This window comes from Petaurus breviceps, unplaced genomic scaffold (assembly GCF_028583685.1).
Source record: "Petaurus breviceps papuanus isolate PSGF00001 unplaced genomic scaffold, PetGlider_PUasm1.0 688, whole genome shotgun sequence".
Classification (NCBI taxonomy): Eukaryota; Metazoa; Chordata; class Mammalia; order Diprotodontia; family Petauridae; genus Petaurus; species Petaurus breviceps.
In genome coordinates, this window is record NW_027186457.1 from 13506827 (window position 1) to 13527946 (window position 21120).

Below are 21120 nucleotides of genomic sequence, written 5' to 3' on the forward strand. Positions count from 1 at the left end.
AGCTATCTGGTATGATCTCCTTTTCCCCTACATATATGAAAAAGAACAGTGACAGCTGTTCCACCCTAGAAAATGTAGGGTATTCATTTTCTGTAATGCCAATTCAGTTGTTTTATGCAATTATAAACAAATTAACTTGTTAGTCTCAACTCATTTTGTAAAGAGTAGTTATTATTAAAAATCGGTGTCTTCTCTATCTGTATAAAGGACTAGAAGGTACAAGGGAAAAAAATCGATAAAATTCCCAAGCATGGCATTCAGGGCTGACTTCTAGACTCCTTTGCTTTTTCTAGACTTATGTGCTTTTAGAATTTTATACGTTGGGTCTATTTCCCAGCAGCTATACATCTTGAGATTAGTATCATAGCCATCAGAAGACCAAGACAAGGTAGTGTAGAAGTCAAAACATTGTATTTTTCCATTAACCTAGAGTACACTGCCACATATTTGGCTGCCACAAAAAGGGTACAGAAGAAGCTATTCTTTCTTGTAAGCTAATTTATTATTAAATATTTGTGAGAAGATTCATTAGCATCCCCTTTCACATTTAGTGTAGACTCTAGCAAAGCTTATGTTACAAATGTTGGTCACATAAGCTAAAAAAGACACCAGGCATTAAAGGAAGCAAAGGTGTGTCAAAACTTGCTTGGGAAATGTAAATTGTTTTCAATTAAATTGTTTTAATCAATGAAAGTCTGCCTCTTCTCCCTCCTACTTCCCTCTTTCTGCTTCTTCCATACTTCCTCTCATTGAGAAAGCAAGAAAACAAACCCTTGTTATAAGCAAGAAGAGTTGAGAAAAAATTCCCACATTGGCCATGTGAGACATGTAAAATTGAACATAAACAGGACTTTATAAGCCCTATTTTTTCATAACCTTATTTGATCAGAAGCTGACTTAATTGTGTGTCAGATTCGGTGAAATTTTGTGTACTTGATTTTTTGCGAGTCATTTGTGCCCCCCTCCCCTTAAAAAAGCAAATTATATAGAAAAAAAAATAATCACATTTCTTCCTGAAAATTGGGGATGTGAGGAGAATATAGGAAGAAATTATTTATTTTGCAATTACCTATGTTCCAGTGACTCTAGATGTACGAGAATCTAGGAGTTATTTTCATAGGAAGTACTTGACCATAATTGAGATTGACTGTAATAAATGTTAGAGTTTCTGTTCCCAGGTGTCACTGGGGTGATAAACAGAACATCACAACCAATGCAGCAAAGACAAATAACAGCAGAAAAGGATGGAGCCAAAGTCATTTTTTTAATATTGCATTGAAATGGTATTACAAAAGAAAACCAATGCAACCCAATGGTATTACATAGAAAAAAGCTTTTTATAGTAAATTAGTACAATAAAATCAGCTGTAAATAACCTCAAAGCCTATTTAACAATGTGATAAGAGAGAGTCAAGCTCCAAAGGTTCCCACGATTTCCAATCAGGAATATCTCAAAGGGCACAGGGGTAGAAGCTTATCTTACTGGATATTTTTACTGCCAGTCAAAAGAGATAGGATCTCTATGTTCAAGGACCCACCTAAATTAGCTTGCCCAATTAATGGCAGAGTTGTTGACCCCTGACAAAAAAGTACTGTGCCAACTCTGTCAAGGGCACTATGCCATCACCCCTATCACCTCATCAGAGTAGTAACTTGACAGTTCTGTTGCTGTGAGGGCTTCCTCATGTCATTGTTGGAGTAAGATAGTGCTATAGAAAATATTGTATCTAACCTATTACAAAGTTCTCTGCCCTTCACATAGAAGGGCCTTTTATCTATACCTTATATAATACTCAGCAATTTTTATTAACCTACTCTCAATCATTGGCAAACCTGAAGGGTAGTACTGAGGCATAATTAATTCAAAATGTTGAGTAATTTGAAAATCATTTTATTTGAACACATTCTGATTCTTACCTTGGAACATAGGTATGCCAGATAATGGGGAATTTGAGTTGGAAATTCTGGATGGCAATTGAGTCTGTTCTATCCTTCCTTGCCATGAATTCCATGTTCAGAATTAGACTAATCCTTCCCTGATATACACAAGCTTGGTTTTCTCTTAAGCCTTAATCCTTGCCTGGTGCTGGAATAGTTGGTGAAAATGCTTGGCTTTCAAAGGATGTGATCACCTTTTTTTCTTAAAAAAAAAAGTATGTAAAGCAAGTACTTGAGAATAGTTGTTGCTAATCCTAAATTTGAAAAAATTTGACGAGTGAACTGAATTTATTATTAGAACTTTGGAGCAAGCCGTATCTGAATAGGAATTATTATTTCCCTAAGCCATACTGATAATAGTTGTAGCTGCTGAATTTTTTTTTAAATGAAGTAAATATTAAAGATTCCTGCTATACTAGAGAAACTAAGAAGTTCAGATTAACAGACTTCTGTTTGTAGTCTTCTGATCTTTTGTTGGGATTGGAAAAAGTTGTTTGAAAGTTAAAAAGTACACTACCTAAAAAACTAACTTGATCAAAACTGAAAGTTTTTGTTTGATTTAAGCCCAAGAGGTTCAGTATATTGGAGATGCAGTATCTTCTCCCAATGAGCCTACTGAGTTTGTGGTTTTAGTTTGCATCATAGTATGGTTTTTTAAAAGTGAGTAGCAGGATTTTAAGGAGAAGCTATGGACAAATCTTGAATCTGTTTACTTCCCTAGTTTCCTTTTTATCATGCTGCTGCCTTGTATCTACCACTGTTGGTTCTTAGGTCATTTACCTATTCACTCCTTTCCTGCCCATTGCAGTGTAGGACTGAATTCTCCCCAACCCCTGACCATTCAATCAGTTTTGAATGCATCTAACTATACTGTTTTCTTTTTAAAAATTCTATTTAATTTTCATAACCTCATTCTCTCCCTTACACTTTCCCCTCTTCCATTGAAACAAGTGTGAAAAACAAAAGCTTATTACAAACATATATAGTCAAGGAAAACATTCTACATTAGGTAAGACCAAAAAACGCTTCAGTTTGCACTCTGAGTCATCACCTCTCTGTCTGGAGGTAGGTAAGGAGATAGAGAGAAGATGTGACAAAAAGGTTTAGAATCAAGGAGGAATTCTCCCACAGCCCAAACAGTGTTGACTTTGAACCATAGGATATCACAGTGGGAAGAATTCAATTGCAGGTCTCCTAAATAGCAATGGAAAGTATTGTGGTGGGTATAAATAGACTGTATAATCTTACCAGTGAATAACTGCATGCCAGAGGAAGTATTAAATATATTATTCAAAAAAGTATGTCTGGAAAAAGATATAGATATGAGATAAAATATATGCAAAATATTTTTGCAAACCTTAAAATGCCACATAAATGCTAGCTATGAAGATGTAGTAAGAGCAAGACGTAACTTCTGAATAGCCTGCATGCTTCATTGATACTGACAAAAGCCCCTAGTACATTTGTGAGACACCCCTATAGAGAGGATTTATGGGAAGCCAAAGACCAAATGGGATGGGAATGTGTGGTGACCTGTACTTTTGGAGGGGTCACCCAGAATGATGCAGCCACAAATCCATTCAAATACCAAACTTTAGCAGGAGTTACAGTGGGAACTATGGAAAGGAGTAGTAGAAGGAAGAACTAAGGGAAGGGATGAAGGGGAGGAGGTGAAGAGTGAGATGTGTAAGTATGAGACTATAGTACGAAATTTTCTTTATACTTAATCTAAGTCTTTTATAGATCTTATTATAGCCATGTCATCCTTGTGACCATTTAGTGTATGAGAAAAAGTTTTATATATCTCAATAGTTTCTTGGGCAATCACCATATTATAGTCAAATGGAATAAGTGATGTTCATAATGATGACTTCAGGGCAGTTAGGTGGTATAGTGGATAGAGTGCCAGGCCTAGAATCAGGAAGACCTGGGTTCAAATTTGGCCCCACACACTTACTAGTTGTGTGATCCTGGACAAGTCACTTAGCCCTGTTTACCTCAGTTTCCCCATCTGTAAAATGAGCTGGAGAAGGAAATGGCAAACCACTACAATATGTTTGTCAAGAAAACTGCAAATGGAGTCATGAAAAGTCAAACACAATTGAACCAAATGAATAACAACAAAAATGATAAGTGTATGATTCCCCTCTGTTTCTGCAGAGTAGTGGAATTGGTTTTATTGTACAGGAAGTTATGCTATAATAAGATGCATGTTTCTAAAAATCATCATTCTATGCAAAATCATGCAAAACTACAGGGTTTCTGGAGAAAATGGGATTAGGGATATCCTTTAAGGGAGAGTATAAGAAAATGAGTCTCCTTTTACTTTTGATAAAAATTGTTATTGTCACTATAATTCTTTGAGAATTCATTGATTTCATTGGTATGAGTTCTGTCTTCACCAAGGCAAATCACCACTCCTGAGTCCCAGGGGAAGCCACCATAGGTAATACAAGGCACCCCTATCATGTCATCTGGGTCACTCTAAATGCTAGTTGCTGCCCCATAAGGGTCATATGATGTCCCTATGGTATGTCCCTATATCTTTGGTATAGCCTCTTGTGTGAGGTGCCCTGGGAGACTACCCCCATTCCAACAGTGCCAGAACCATTTCCACAGAGACAGTACACCAGGACCATGTCCAGTTGGGCTTTTCCCAGGGCAGGTAGCTTGGGGGGGGGGGGGGGGGAGAGGGCGCGATGTGTGAAACAAAAGGGCTAAGTGTATTCTGTATATTCTGGGGGTTGGGATAGGGGGTGTTTTTTTGGGGGGGGTCTTCCTGTCTCCCCTTCCATTCTATGCCTGCTTCTCCAGTTCCCCACCTCTTATTCCCCTGAGTGTTATTCTCCCCATCTCCCACCGTACCCTGGTTTGTGGAAGATGACCACAGTAGCCTTTCTCCCAGTTGGTGCCAGATATCTCCTCTTTACATAGATCCCACTGCATGCTGCCTGAGATGAAATTGTGAATATTGTTTCACTCAAACTGTCCAAAACGAACATAGCAGAACTGACTATATCCAAGGGCGACAAGATACATCATTTCATGATAAACTTGATCATTACAGACCTTGTGATAAACATTTGAAAAAAAGATCACCATGAAGATAATTACAACTTATTGAGATATATATGTATATACATATACATATATATATATGTTATTACAACATCTGGTGCAGAGGATGAGGAGGTAAAAATAAAAATCCTACAAAGAGCTCAACAAGAACCATCAAAATTAATTAACAAAAATTTGAATGACTGGTGACTTCAATGCACAGGCAGGTATAAGGGAAAATGATAAAAGCATGGTAGAAAACATGGTTCAAGAGTAAGAAGAAACCAAGAGTTTTAGATTATACAGAGCTTTTAAGCCTATATACCAAATCATGATCACCAGAAGAAACATCTGATTGCTTCGGACATGGGGAACACAGTAAAAGCACTTATAAAGTTTTTGACTATTGGCTGAGCACCAAATAACATTTAAAAATGAAATTGATTATATTCTAATAGGCAGGAAATGACTGGTTACCACTGTAGAAGTCTCTATAATAGATTATTTACATATATAATAAGAACCCTCCACTAAAGTCTTCCTCACACCTTCCGCATGACCCTTGATTCTTGAAAGCTACGCTAATGAAGCTTGGTAATACCTACCAAGATCATCACCTCATAGCCAACCTTTTAATGAGCTTCACTAGGTAAGTCACTTAACGTCTGTTTGCCTCAGTTTCCTCATCTGTAAAATGGAGATAATAATAGCAACTGCCTCGCAGGGTTGTTGTCAGGATCAAATGAGAAAATAACTATGCTTAGCATAGTTCTTGACACATAGTAAATGCTATTAGCTCTTTCCTCTTCCTCTTGGATTAAGGATAATACTATATTTTATCACCGGAAAGGCTTAGAGTTCAATCCCAGTGATGAATTAACTTTAAGGTTGTTATCCAAGGACCTATGTAGCTAATCTCAGGACAAAATTGGCTATAGCCTAATGATTTTTCCTGTAGAAACTTTCAAAGATTTAAGTTTTAGAGGAGGGGTGATCTGCATTGGTGGAGACAGAACCCATGCCAATGAAATGAATGAATCCTTGAAGTATTGAATTGTAGTGACAGAAACAATTTCTACCAAAGGTAGAGACTCATTTTCTTATATTCTACCTTTAAGGAGTTTGCTTCTAATGAGAAAATAGTGGAGCATTTTAAAAATCAACATTTAAAATCTTATCATTGAACACTAGCATGAAATTTAAATACATAAAATTCGTAATGGTCAGAGGTCATTTAGTTGAGAGTTGATAGGAAAAAATCTTGGATTTCCCCAAAATTAGGTCATTTAATAATCATTTCTCAGTGTTCTTGACCTGTAGTCCACAGACCCTGTTTATTGCAATATAATCAGTTTCCTTTGTAATCTTCCGTATCTTATTTTCTGCATTTAAAAAGAACATTATTCTGAAAAGAGGTCCACAGGTTTCCCTAGACTGCTAAAGAGACCCATGACACCAAAAAAGGTGAAGAACCCCTGATCTAGACCAAGAGCCTCATTTTATAAACAAGAAAAGCTGAGACCTACAGAAGCAAAGTGACTTGCCCAAATTTGTACAAACAGTAAGTGGAAGAACTAGCATCCAAATCCAGTGTTGTTTTTACTAGTTAGCAGTGTGGTTTCATTAATATGGGGAACTCCAAGAGGAGGAAACTCCTCTCGATGCAGGTGGGCATCTTTTCTGCAACTTCTAGTCTTAGAGTTTCCTAGAGCCAAGATATGTCAGACAGTACTTGGGCTACTAATTATTATTAATAATAATAGCTATGTTTAAATGGTGCTTACTATGTGCCAGATAGTGTTCTAAATTCTTTATAATTATTATCTCATTTGATCCTTGCAATGACTCTGCAAGTTAGATGTTATTAACTTCATTTTACACATGAGGAAACTGAGGCAAAAAGCTCTTAAGTGACTTGCCTTAAGGATCATACAGCTAGTAAATGTCTGAAACCAGATTTGAACTCAGTTCTTTTTGACTCCAGGCCTGGCACTCTATCCACTGGTCCACCTGATGCCCCATTTTTTTATTGCTCTTTTTGTGGTGCACTAAAATAGTGCAGGCATGTTTTTATTAACTTGAAGATGGTTTTAGTTATGTAATGATAAGAAAAGCACAGAGTAACTATAACAGGAGACCTACGTGTTCTCCTCTACTTGCTTTCTCCCTATGGCCGTCCTCCTCCTCCTCCTTCTCTTCCTCCTCTTCTCCTCCTCCTCCTCCTCCTCCTCCTCTTCCTCCTCCTTCTCCTCTTCATGGATTAAGGAGCAGCTGAATCAGCTAGATCACACATCTACTCATGCTTGCCACAGGGTTTTAAGAACAAGAAAAAATTATGTTTTTACTCAGGATTTTTCTTATCGATGTTTCCCCCCAACATGTTCATGTATGTTGACAAGGTACTAGAAACAGTGCTCAGGTTAGTTTCATTTAGCCATGTAAATCAATGATTCAATCAATAAACAGTTATCAAACACCTACCATGTGCCTCCAGTCCAGGAGAATTCTTTGTCTAGTTATAACAATTTTCTTTAGAAAATTTTCTTTAAAGTTAATCTAAGTGTCTCAGATGCTTGAATACACCCATTCATACTTCTGGCCTTATTAAAAGTAGGGTAATAGGGGCAGCTAGGTGGCACAGTGAGTAGAGTGCCAGCCCCGGAGTCAGGAGGACCTGAGTTCGAATTTGGCTGCAGACACTTAATACACACACACACACACAACCTAGCTGTGTGACCTTGGGCAAGTTACTTAACCCCAACTGCCCTCCAAAAAAGAAAAAAAAAAAGAAAGTAGGAAAATAGTTGGTCATAATTTTTATTACAACAATGTTTCATTACAATAGTCCCTCATATCCCACTATTAAGTTGTCTCTCGACTTCTTTTGTCCAGACTAAATAATGTTTAAGTCATGTAGCATTATTCCTCTGTGGCTAACTTTCCTAACTTTAATCATAATTATTCTCTTTAACAAATTTTAAAAAGTCTATTTTTATTCACCCCTCCTTTCATTGAAGAGTTGGGGAGTTATTGGTGTAGGGCAGTGGTTCTAGCAATGTAGGCTGGAGACCCCTGAGGTCTCTGAGGCCCTTTTGGAGACCCTCAGGCCAAGATGATTTTCATCTTTTTTTTTTTTTTTTTTGCTTTTGGGAAGGGGAGGAAGGGCATTTGGGGTTGTGACTTGCCCAAGGTCACATGGCTAGTAAGTGTGTCAAGTGTCTAAGGCTGGATTTGAACTCAGGTCCTCCTGACTCCAGGGCCGGTGCTCTATTCACTGCACCACCTAGCCGCCCCAGATGGTTTTCATCTTTGAAGTCCAAATCATTTTCCAGAGTAGTTAGTTGTCCAATTGTTCAGTCATGTCTGACTCTTTGTTACCCCTTGCGCCATAACACGCCAGGCCTTTATATCTTCCACTATATCTCGAAGTCTGTCCAAGTTCATGTTTGTTGTTTCCATTACACCGTTTCTCCATTTTATCCTCTACTATCTCCTTTTCCTTTTGCCTTCAGTCTTTCCCAACATCAGGGTCTTTTCCAGTGAGTCTCATCTTCTCATTATGTGGCCAAAGAATGGTTAGATCAAATCTCAAATCAACCGATGATGTATTACTCTTTCTGTCTTTCTGCAGCCTCTTCAAGACTGACTTTTTCTATCTCTTGTCAACTTTGCTAATTTGCTAGCAAATATCTCATAAGACACGGGGAAGAAAGGAATATAGGATTGGGAACATTTCAATTTACCGCTAAGATTATCCAGCCTTGGGGAGAGGGGTGGGTAAGAGAAATTTGGAAGACAGAGATGATGTTTCAAAATGAAAATGTCTTGACTGTAAGTGACATCTAAACCTAATCTTCTGACCAAAGAGCAGGAATTTGCAACATAGCTGAAATGCTACTACTCCTGAAAATCTAACAGCAGCTGAATTTTATAAAAGACTTTTGATGTGATAATGAAGCCATCTGTGGATCACCTGGCAGCGGTTTTAGCAAGTTTATTGTGTTGTGGATGGCAGACAATGGATGGTGATAGAGTAAGACCTTTGGACATTTTTATTACTATACTATTCTCAGGGATAATTAAATAATTAACTAATTTTGTTTCCCCTTGAACTTGTTAGATGGAGTTTCTCTTACAGTTTATTTCATACACTATCATATTGTTTAGACTCAGAGACTTGCTGATTGCTAAAGGGAAAGGTCCGAAGGGATCATAGCCTTTCCAGAATTTATATTTGTTTCAGATACAACAATGAATAGGAATGAAAAATCTCAATTGATTATGCTTAGTAATGCACAGCTAGGTTAGAAATGTATGTTATATCACCAGTTTTTTTGTGTGTGTAAGTGCTAGATTTTTATGTAGTTAGAAGCAATTGGGGAAAGGGGAAGAAGCTTTATTTCCGTTTTGAATTTATGTGGTGACCCAGGTCTCGTATAGGACTATTTGGTACAAACTCTTCAAATTTTTACATGTTTCTTACCATTACAGTCTTAAGATAAAGAATGAAAGATCAGATGAAAAGAACTTTTTTAATGGTATGTTTTTTTCAAACACCAAATTAATGTTATTTGTTTTCAATAAACATTAAGTACTTATATAATAATAATGATGATGATAGCCTCCATTTTGCAAAGGGCTTTCATACATTGTCTTATTTGATCTTTACAATAACTTTGTGAGGTATTATCCTCATTTTCAAGATTGAAGAAACAGCCTCAGAGAGGTTAAATACCTTGTACAGGGCTAAGTACCTTCTTGACTCTGAATCTCATTCCCTATTCCCTATGCCAGAGGTCAAACACATGACCTGTACCAGATTAGAATGTAATTGGGAAATATTTAACAAAATAAATAAAATATAGTAGAATGCAGAGAATGTTAAATGTGGTTTTCTAAGTCAGCAAGCACATGTAGGGGTCCTTGTATACAGGTTAGTGTCCTGTTTCTGTTTGCCCCATGAAGGCTGCTGCCTTTCTTTGTAAAACATTGTGTCACGCTTTGAGGATGTCCTGTGCTGGGCACCATGCAGGGCCCTGTGGAGTCTTCAGTGGGACACATGTGCTTCATGTTGGGAATACTAATTCTAGAGCGGTACATGGCAGGATGTGAGAAAACTGGGGTTAGGAGAGATGAAATGATTCATCCATAATTACACAACTAGCCTTTGTGTTAGGGATCATCTCATCCAAACCTCCATTTACAGATGGGGAAACTGAGGCTCAGAGAGGGGAAGGGACTTACTTCAGTTTCTCATGTGAGATGTTCAAGACTGGTTGGGTGTCACTATGCTCTCTTGGATATCCTGGGCTTGTGGGATTCAGAGAAATGAAATCATTTACCAGAAGTAACACAGCTAATGTTCTAGCTCTGTGTAGGAAGACTTTGAGAAAGTCTTCCTTCTGAAAGGATTGATTTATTTACATTTTCAAATGCATTCATCTGTGCACAGGTTTGTTTTATTCTTCCTTTCCCACAATAGAATATGAACTTTTCAAGGGCAGAGATTATTTGGGGTTCCCCAGAGGGTGCTATCACTTAGTAGGAGCTTACATACTTTTTGAATGAATGAATGAATACAAAGGTGAATCAGAACTAGACCATAAGTTGAGAAGCAATAAGCCAAACAACTATAATTTTGTTCTTCTTGTTAATTCATTTTTCAATTGTGACCAACTCTTCATGACCCCTTTATGGGGGATTTTCTTGGCAAAGATATGGAGTGGTTTGCTATTTCCTTCTCCTGGTCATTTTTACGTGAGGGTTAAGTGACTTGCCCAGGGTCACACAACCAGTAAGTGACTGGGGCTAAAACTGAACTCAGGGCTTTCTGACTCCAGAGCCAATGCTCTATCCACAGTGTGCCACCTAGCTTCCCTACAATGTAGAATAAAACTCACATAGCTGTAGTGTTTTAAGTCTAACAAAGCCCTTTCCTCACAGCAACCCTATGAAGTAAGTAGTACATGTATTATTGTTGTTATTTTCCTGAAAGAGAAACTGAGGCCTTGAGAGTGACTTGCCTATGATAATACAGCAAGAAGTATCTAAAGTTGGCTATGAACCTAGGTATTCCTCTCCAGCATGCTGCCCTTTACAACATGGTGTTTCTTATCATTAACAAGATAAGTGTATTATGGATAAGTAGTACAAGTATAATGTGAGCTTCCAGGAGGACTCAGGGGTGCTCCCAGTAAGCAAAACTACTGTGGGCAATCAGACTGTGTCTGGCACGGGGACATTACTAGGTCTTGAGTGAAAGAAGCTGGGTTCAAATCCAAGGATGGCTACTTCTATTTGGGGGAATCTTGGGTCACTGTGCCTTCAAGGCTTTGATTTCTGTATCTGCAAAATGTCTCTTCTAACTCTAGACCCTGTGACATTTTAGGTGAAGGTCCTTTGTGTTTTCTCCAGTGACAGAGAATTTGTAATAGGACCCTTTCAGTTATGTTTACATCAATAAGTGAGCATATAAACCTGATTTTAAAAAATTTTGACCAAGAAGAAATCTTATAGTCCAAGAAGTAAGAGGGCACAAGAACCTGGGGCAGGGTGTACGGAACATAGAAAACTGAAATAAGCATTGGCTTCCTCTCCCCTCAAGACTCTGTGACTGTCCACTGAGCATCTCTGGATTTTAGTTCTAGTGTTGTTTTTAAGGAGGGTCACCCAGGATGGCAGGGAAGAAAAAACCTGTCACCTTTGGCTGATCTATGATCTTACTAAAAGAATCTTATCAGAAGTAAGGTACAAGCTGCTAAAGGCTGTAGATTCTCTTTGTTCATGTAAACAACATCTAATTCCATCCCCTGAACCTTAGGGATTGGATAATTATTAATTAATGATTGTTCTGTGATATCTCTGCTGTTTGCATAAGGGAGATCAGCTGTTTATGACCACAGCAATCTAGTGTATGAAAGGAAAAGGATTTCCATATGGTAGACACCATAGTTAAATATATAAAGACCCAAAATCTGGGCTTGTGCAATATGTGGCTGATTCTCAGAGCTATAGGTAAACTTTAAACACGAAGATTTTGGTCAAATATCTCTCTTTCTCTTGTGTTTTTTTCTTACATTTGAAGATTCAAAATAAAAAGATACTTAAGAAAAAATATAAAGGATGAAGGAGACACAAAGGAAGAGCTGGAGAGATAAACAGAAGAGGGTAGAGGGAGCAAGGAAGATATAATGAAAGGGACATTTGGTGCCTTTTACCAGCCTCATTCTTTATTGTGTTGTTTTCAATGAGTGTGACCTATTTTATTTTGTCTAGTAATGACACAACCTAAAATATTGATGGATGGTAAGGGAAAGGACCAAGCTCTTAAGGACTTCAGCATCTATTATGTCATTGAATTATGGAATAAATGTGGCAAACAGTGGGAAATGGTGGACTTGGACTCAGAATTCCTGACTTTGATTCCCATCTGCATGAACTTGGTCAAGTCACCTAACTTTTTTAGGCTTTAGTTTTCTTATCTTCAGAATGAGGAAATTGAAAATCTTCAAGATCCCCTCCTGTTCTAGAACAATGATCCTATATGTGTATGGTCCATGGCATGATGTAACTTGTTTGTTGATTTTGAATAAGCCACCTCAATTCAGATTCATTATTTTTAAAACAAAGACAGTGGGATGATTTGGTTGGCTGTGTGCCTTACTAAGGTTTTCAGGATAGCCACCATCTATAGTAAATACACTAGCAGATGGACACTCCCTCCTATCCTCCTCCCCCTCAAATACAACTCACAGAAGAAAAAAACCAAAACAATCCAAAAAAACCCAGCCCTCTACACAGCCAGCAATTTACTTTCTAAAATAGGAAAAGTACAGGGTGTGGTTTTAAAGATTTTTGTTTTTCAATCAGTGTCTATCTAAATTGTGTTAACTTTTCTTAGAATCTTTTGGATAAAATTGTCTCTTCACTAAATTATATTCAACATCAAAACCCAACAATCCCAAGGAAATGTAGCCCAGTTGCTATCTTTGTTTCTGGTGATCTCTCCTATTAAACACAACACAGTGTGTTCACACTGAATGACGTTCATTTTCCCTAAATACTTAATCTTCCTAGACTCTGTTCCAAAAAAGTAGAAATGAAAAAATTAAATTGCCACAGTTTTATGCTGGCATTATCCAAACACTTCAGTTTGATACAATCAAGTGTCCCATGGGACAGCAAGGAAGAGATTGTGACAAAGTACTTAGCCATTCTGCCCATCCACCCTCGTTCTGCTTTCAGTATGGATCTGACTGCGGCAGGAGGTACAAATATATGTGTTAGGTGAAGGAGGAAGTTGTAGGGGGTGGGGAGTTGAGATGTCATAGCTCTCATCTAGAAGAGGATGAACAGTTCTGTTCCAGTATGGAACAGCCTCAAGAAAGGCTTCTGATGAAGCAGTTCTAGAGGTCATCCAGTTTGGGTATAGTGTGTCAGGGGAGGAGAGATCAGTTTTGTTCAGAAATCCTGAGCACATACAATGTCCTCACTCTATGAACCAACAAGCATTTTAAAAGCACTTTCTACGTACCAGACTTTGGGTTAAGTACTGGGGGTTCAAAGACAACAGTCCCTGCCCTGGAGCTTACAGTCTAATGGGGGTGGGGAGGACCCCCTGGAATGATGCTGGGCTTAGGCCAGCCTAAGGTTTCTTGGGGTGGGCCAGTTATTCCAGTGCGGTTCTGGTCTAGAGCAGCATCCCTCTCCCCTATCCCATTCCTTACTGGCCCACTTTAATCTGTATAAACATCTTTGAGGATAAGCCAAAACCGAGCATCCTTAATTAAGAGTAGAACATGTGATGATATTCCCTTATCTGCCACTCTGCAGCTTTATTCCCACTCCACAGTGAGATAAACTAAAATCCAGAGATGCTAAGGGATTTCCCCAAAGTCATGGTCAGTAAAAATTTGGAAGTAGAACCTAGGAATTTTTTAATCCTGATCCTGCTCTCTGACTGGTAGATAACAACCCTTGAATGCTACAGAAGTGACTCTGATCCAGCATGACTAAATACCTTTTAAAGTAACTGTGTAATTATAATGACCAAATTTGGCCCAAGAGAAGAGAAGAGAAAGTATACCTCCTCCCCTTCTTTGAAGTAATGGAGGATTCTTAGCAAGTGAACATTTCATACACTGTCAGTCTTGGTTTAATGTGGTGAGTTTTGCAGCTTTTTTTACTTTATTTTTTTTTGGGGGGGGGGTTAGGATGTCTGTATCAGTGGTGATGAGGGAGGGATATATTTAGAAATTAAAGTAATATAAAAATGATAGTTATCAATAAAAATGAAGGAAACATTAAAAATATTGCTAAAAAGAGAGAAGCATCTCTGCTAATATTGATCATTCTGGGCAAAATCCTAATACTATCTTATACATTTTTATTACTCCAGCCTTCTTTTTTCCATACACTTTTAGCAACTTGATCCATTTTAAATATATCATTGACTTCCAGGATGTGAGAAAATGATTTTGGGTGGAAAGAATTACTTGAATAGAATTCTAAGGCAAGTGTGCCAGCCCAAATTGGTAGCAATTCTCTTGTGGGCATTCAAGGCCAAGGTGATGGGAACATGCTGTTCTATTAAAAACTTGGGCTTTGCAAAGTAACCTTATCACCATCACCAATAGGGATTTAAGCACTGATCCTGATTAACCCAAGAAAATGTGACAGGAAATGATATTTTTGTAAAATGAAATGTTTTCAGGGCCAGATATGGATACAAGTAGTTTAGGAGAGGAGTAATTTCAGCACTTTAGTATGGATGGGCAGTTTGAAGTTCCCCTATCTTTTTTTTATTTTTAAAGCAATTGGGGTTAAGTAACTTCCTCAAGGTTACATGGCCAGTTATTTTGTGTGGGTGCCAAGTATCTGAGGCTGGAACCGATCCTGGGTCTCCCGACGCCAGGGCCGGCGCTCTTATTCACTGCGCCACTTGGCCGCCCCATCCCCTACCTTTTTTCTGTAGCGAAGGTAGAGAATTCAGAGGCATATATGTTCCTATAGGAACTTGAATGCACAGAAATAATAATTTTAAAAGTTTTCCCCATCAAAAAAAATACCCAAAAATTTACGATTGTGGAACCTCAGGAAGTCCTGATCTTTTATTTATTTTTTCTCAAAATTGAAGTGGAAACTTTAAAACCTTTAAAACATTAAAACCTTGTTCAAATTATTATCTGATTATTACTTCAAAGGCATATCACTGTGGGTTCTGAGTGACTTGGTCAGTTTCTTGTTTAATTAAGAAAGCCACAAGTAGAAAGGCACATTAAAAAAAAAAGTCTGAATTTAGAAGACAAAAAATAAAATGGATATTTCCATACATAGACTAGAATAGAAAAAGAGGATTGTACATGAACTGCAGATCTCTACATCTATTATATACAACTTGCTTTTAAGCATAGAAGTTCAACCTGTAGCTTTCAAAACTCTCCTGCTTGTTCTGTTTTGTTCTGAACTTCTTTCTTTTCTTGTCTCTGGATTAAAAAAAAATCTATCTATATGTGACTTGATGATCCTCTATTTTTTTCTTTTTGCTACCCTATCCCTATTACTCCTTACCCTCCCATCTCACCATTGCAAAAAGAAAAAAAATACAATTCTTTGTAATATATACATACATATATACATACATGCATAAATACATATTATATATGCAAAACATATTCCTACATTGACCATGTTAAAAAATAATAAAAAAAATTAAAAAATGCCTCATTTTGCATCTTGAGTCCATCTTGGTTAGGAGGTGGGTAGCATGCCTTACCTTTGGCCCTCTGGAATCAGCTAGTTATTGTGTTGATCAGAATTCTCAAGTCTTTTAAAGTTTGTTTTTTTTTAAATAATGTTGTTATTGTATAAATTGTTCTCCAGGTTCTGTTCACTTCACTCTGTATCAGTTCATGCAGTTCTTCCTAGGTATCTCTAAAATCTGGACAGGTACATTTAAAAGAAAGTGTGTTTTGAAAACTGTCAGACCTCAAGATTTGTGTGTGTGAGTGCATGCATGTGTGTATATGTGTACACATGTGTGTGCATGTGTATGGGGCATGTTTGTATACAAGTGTGAATTGTGTGTGTTCCTATGTGGGTTAGTGTGTTTAGTGTGTGCAGGAATGTATATGTGAGTATATTTGTATATGTGTGTGCATGCATTCATGTGTGCGATTGTATGTGTGTGCACGCACGTGTGTGTGTGTGTGTGTGTGTGTGTGTGTGTGTGTAGGAAAAACCTGACTTGAAATTTCATTGTCATAGGCAACTCCTGAGGAGGAAACGCCCTTTACCAATTCATCAGTTCACCTTAGTGCCCGCTTTGTAAGGTACATCATCTCAGACAGCTGGCTGGGACACGGAGAAGGTAAACAATGTGTCTGGGTTTCGCAATCGGTATGTGTCACTAAGCATGGAGGTGGTACATTGAACAGAGCCCTGGGCCTGGAGTCAGAAAGATCTGAGTTCAAATTCAGCTTTAGATGCTTACTAACTCTGTGATTCTAGGCAAGTCCTCTGTCTCCCTCAGTTACCTCATCTGTAAAGTGGGGACAATAATAGCACCACCCTCCCAGGGTTGTTTTGAGTATCAAATGAGGTAATATTTGTAAAGAGTGTAGCACAGCACCTGGAACATAGAAGGTACTTAATGCTTATCTCCATCCTTGTCCTTGCCTCCCTGTCTCCCTTCCTCCCTCTTTCCTTTCTTCCAGAGATGGCAGTTGAACCCGGGTTTTCCCAATGGAGGCCTGTTCTTTGTCTACTAAGCCGCAAAGGAAGGAGATGGGATATTTGAAGGACACCCCATACAAAAACCAGAATCAGCAATAGGAGAGCTGGAGGGGCCTCAGAGGCCAGCCTTTACCCGGCCGAGCAGCTTTCCTGTTACAGGCTGACAACAATCGTCAGACCTGTTTTGAAAGTTTTGGTTCAGGTAGAACCAATGTAGCCCGTGCTCCTTTTGGGGGGCTTTAATGACGAGGAAAGACTGGACTCCCCTGTCTCTCATTTCCAACTGCTGCTCCCACTTATTCTCTGTGGAGTTCAACAGAAAAATTCTAGTCCTTCCAGATAGGATTCCATTTGGTTGTTTTTCAGTGGTGTCTGAGACTTTGTGACCCCATTTGGGGTTTTCTTGGCAGAGATAATGGAGTAGTTGGTAATTTTCTTCTCCAGCTAATTTTACAGATGAGGAAACTAAGGCAATCAGGGTTAAGTGACTTGCCCAGGGTTACACAGCTACTAAGTTTCTGAGGCCAGATTTGAACTCAGGAAAATGAGTCTTCCTCACTCCAGGCCCAGCACTGTAGCTTACTGTGCCACTTTCTGGATATGATAGTCCTTCATATATATAAGAGCAGCTATCATACCCCTCTTGAATTTTCTTCTTATGGGTAAATATATTTCAGTTCATCCTTGAATGGATAGTTTAGCATCCAGGAACCTCACTTCTCTCCTGGTTTTTCTCCTCTGGATGTTGCCTAACTTAGCAATATTCTTCCTAAAATGTGGCACCAGAAATGTATACAGTACTAGAAGTGAGGTATGGCTCGCTAGAGTATAGTTTAACTTTGTCACTTCCTCCGCTCTTGCTGCTGGGTCTCAGTGCAGCCTAGGGTTACATTAGCGTTTGTGGTTGCCTGGACACACTGTTGATTCATTTTGATCCAGCAGTCCATGAAAACACGCAGATCTATTTCTTATGAACTATCATGTAGCCCATGCCTTCCCTATCCTGTATTTGTGGACTTGATGGTTTAAAAAATATATTTATTTTTAATAATTTTTTTAATTTTTTAATAATTTTTAATAATATATATTATCCTCTATTGAATTTCACGCACTTAGACTCAGCCAATCATCCTATCTAGCCTGTGTTAAGATTTCTTTTTTTTTTCTTCATTAAAGATCTGGCCTTCATGTCTTATAGATGCACCCTGCTTGTTTGGACTGGCTGCCTCCTCTTTTTTTTTTTTTAATGCTTTATTAACTTCTGATTTACATCATTCATTTCCGCCAGATTTTGAGTTACAAATTTTCTCCCCATTTTCCCCCTACCCACCCCCCCAAAATAGCAGTCCCACAGGATATCCCCTCCTCCAATCTGCTCTCTCCCATACTTTCTTCCATACCCCTTTCGACTTTTCCAGTGGATCTCTATGCCCCAGTGCCTGTATATCTTATTTCCCAATTACATGTAAAATAGTATTGATAATAGTATACACACACACACACACACACACACATATATATATATATATACATACCTATTTGAATATTTGATTTTAAAACTTTGAATTCCAGATTCATTCCCTCCCTCCCTTGTCACCCACCCATACTGGGAAGATAAGCAGTTCAGTATAGGATGTACATGTGTAGTTAATGCAAAACAATAACATAGTAGATATATTGTAAAAGACTGACTATATTTCCCTCCCTCCTATCCCACCTCCCACTTGTTCTATTCTCTGCTTTGATCCTGTCCCTTTTCAAAAGTGGGTGCTTCCAACTTCCCTTCCCCCCAGCCTGCCCTCCCTTCCATCATCCCCCCTCTCATCCCCTTCCCCCCCTACTCTCCTGTAGTGTGAGATACCCTATTTAGTGTGTATTTCATTCCCTCCTCAAGACAAATTCAATGGGAATAAAGTTGACCCATTCCCTTTTGCCTTCCTATTCTTCCCCTCCATTGTAACCATTTCCCCTTGCCTCTTCTGTATAAGATAGTTTATCCCATTCTGTCTCTCGCTATCTCCTCTCATTATATTCCTCTCTCACCTCTTAATTTCACCTTTTAAGTATCATCCCTTCCTGTTAAATTGATCCTGTGCCCTCTATTTATTTACCTATAAACATATATACACACATTCACATATGTATTCATGTGCCCATATACCCTCATATATAGACATGTGTGTGTGTGTGTGTATAACTACTGAGAAAAGTTTCATAAGTTACAATTATTGTTTTTCTATGTAGGAATGTTAATAGTTCAACTTTGATAAGTTCCTTATGATTTCTTTTCCCTGTTTACCTTCTCATGCTTCTCTTGCTTCTTGTATCTGAATGTCAAATTTTCTATTCAACTCTGGTTTTTTCAGCAAGAATGCTTGAAAGTCCTCTATTCCACTGAATGACCATATTTCCCCCTGGAACATGATACTCAGTTTTGCTGGGTAGGTGACTGTTGGTTTTAATCCCAGCTCCTTTGACCTCCAGAATAATCATATTCCAAGCCCTTCAATCCCTCAGTGTAGAAGCTGCCAGATCCTGGGTTATCCTGATTGTGTTTCCACAATATTCAAATTGTTTATTCCTGGCTGCTTGTAATATTCTCTCCTTAATCTGGGATTTCTGGAACCTGGCTATAATATTCCTAGGAGTTTTCTTTTTGGGATCTTTTTCAGGAGGTGATCGGTGGATTCTTTCAACCTCTATTTTGCCCTCTGGTTTTAAAACATCAGGGCAGTTTTCTTTGAGAACATCCTGGAGGATGATTTCTAGGTTCTTACTTTGATCATGGCTTTCAGGTAGTCCAATAATTTTTAAATTATCTCTCCTGGATCTATTTTCCAGGTCAGTGGTTTTTCCCATGAGATATTTCACATGGCCTTCTATTCTTTCATTTGTTTGGATCTGTTTAACAGCATCTTGATTTCTCATAAAGTCATTAGCTTCCATTTGCTCCAATCTAATTCTGAAGCCATGATTCTCCTCGTTGAGCTTTTGAGATTCTTTTTCCATCTGGCAAATTTGACTTTTTAAGGCATTCATCTCCTCATTGCCTTTTTGAGCCTTTTTTGCCATTTGAGTCAGTCTGTTTTTTAAAGTGTTATTTTCCTCAGTCAGGCTGTTGACTCTCATTTCATAATTTTCTTGCATTGTTCTCATTTCTCTTCTCAATTTTTCCTCCACTTCTCTTATCTGCTTCTTAAGGTCCTCTGTGGCCTGTAACCAGCTTGTATTTTCCTTTGAAGCTTTTGGTGCAGGAGTTCTGACTTCACTGTCTTCCTCCTGTTCCATGCTTTGCTCCTTTTTGTCCCCAAAATAGGAGTGTAATGGAATCTTCTGTCCGCTTTGTTTCCTTTGCCTGGTCATGTCGCCCCTCAGTCACTTGATCCCTGGGCTTTTTGCCACAGTAGGACTCTGCCACCAGACAGGGGAGCTTTTGTCCCAAAGGCTGGGGTTTTCTCAGTTGCCAGAGGTATTAGATCGGTACCCTTTCTGAGGTCTCCACGTGTTCTGGCAAGCTGGACATACACCCCAGGACCTCCACCCTAGACTGCAATCCAGATCCAAGCAGGTTAAAGCAAGAGCCATAACCCCTCAGACTAGTGCTTGGTGCCCCTACACTCATCAGGCTAGGAGGTGAAGCTTCCAAGTGGTACTGGCTGGCTGTGCTGGCGCCTCAGTGGCTTCTCGCCCCTGGGGCAAAAGCCATGCACTCCCACTTACTGGTCCCAAAGTCCAGACTGCACTGACCTCTCACTTTGTCCTTTGCATCTGTGTGTTGATAAATCTGGAAACGGCCACAGCTGCTGCTGATCTGGAGTCCCTCCTGCAGGGCAGCTGGTCAGGCCCACCCTGGGGCTAAAGCCTGAGTGTGGGGCTGGGCTCGGCTCCCAGAGTGATGCGCTGGCCGATTCCTGCTGGGCTCTCCTCAGCCAGAGGTTAGCTTCTCTGTGTCATTTTGTGGGTTCTGCAGCTCCAAAGTTTTTTCAGAGTCCCCTTTTTATATGTATTGGGGAAGGTGGAAGTAGGAGCAGTGGGGAGGTCCTGCTTCTACTCTGCCATTTTGGCTCCTCCCCTGTGTTAAGATTTCTTTGGATCATCATTCTCTCACTCTGGCCTCCTAGTTCATCATCTTTCTAGACTGTATGTCCACTTTACCTCACCCACCCATGCTGTAGATCTCATTACCCCAAGCTGCTCCCTTTTTGTGACCTTGAAATCTGAAATTCCCCTTTCATTATGTTCACCTTTTCATCATTTTCTCTTTCTCACTCTCCCAAATCTATTTATCACTACCTACAAGCTTTCTCCTTGTTTTTCCAGTCCATCACCCCTGATCTGGCCATAATTTTCTCCCTTCGTAGTTTTGACCTAATAGTTAACCAGTTCAATTAT

The 21120-nt window shown here is 38.9% G+C and overlaps 1 protein-coding gene across 2 annotated transcripts in view; it reads left to right on the forward strand.

Moving 5' to 3' along the window:
* Nucleotides 1-21120, forward strand: part of PLS1 (plastin 1) — a 154250-nt gene that overhangs the window by 20301 nt on the left and 112829 nt on the right. The window contains exon 1 of one of the 2 annotated variants that reach the window (XM_069104683.1): nucleotides 16264-16363. The exons of the other annotated variant lie outside the window; for it this stretch is intronic. The gene's annotated coding sequence lies outside the window, so the exon portion shown is untranslated. Of the gene's footprint in view, nucleotides 1-16263; nucleotides 16364-21120 lie in introns of those variants that run through there. 2 annotated transcript variants of the gene reach the window in all.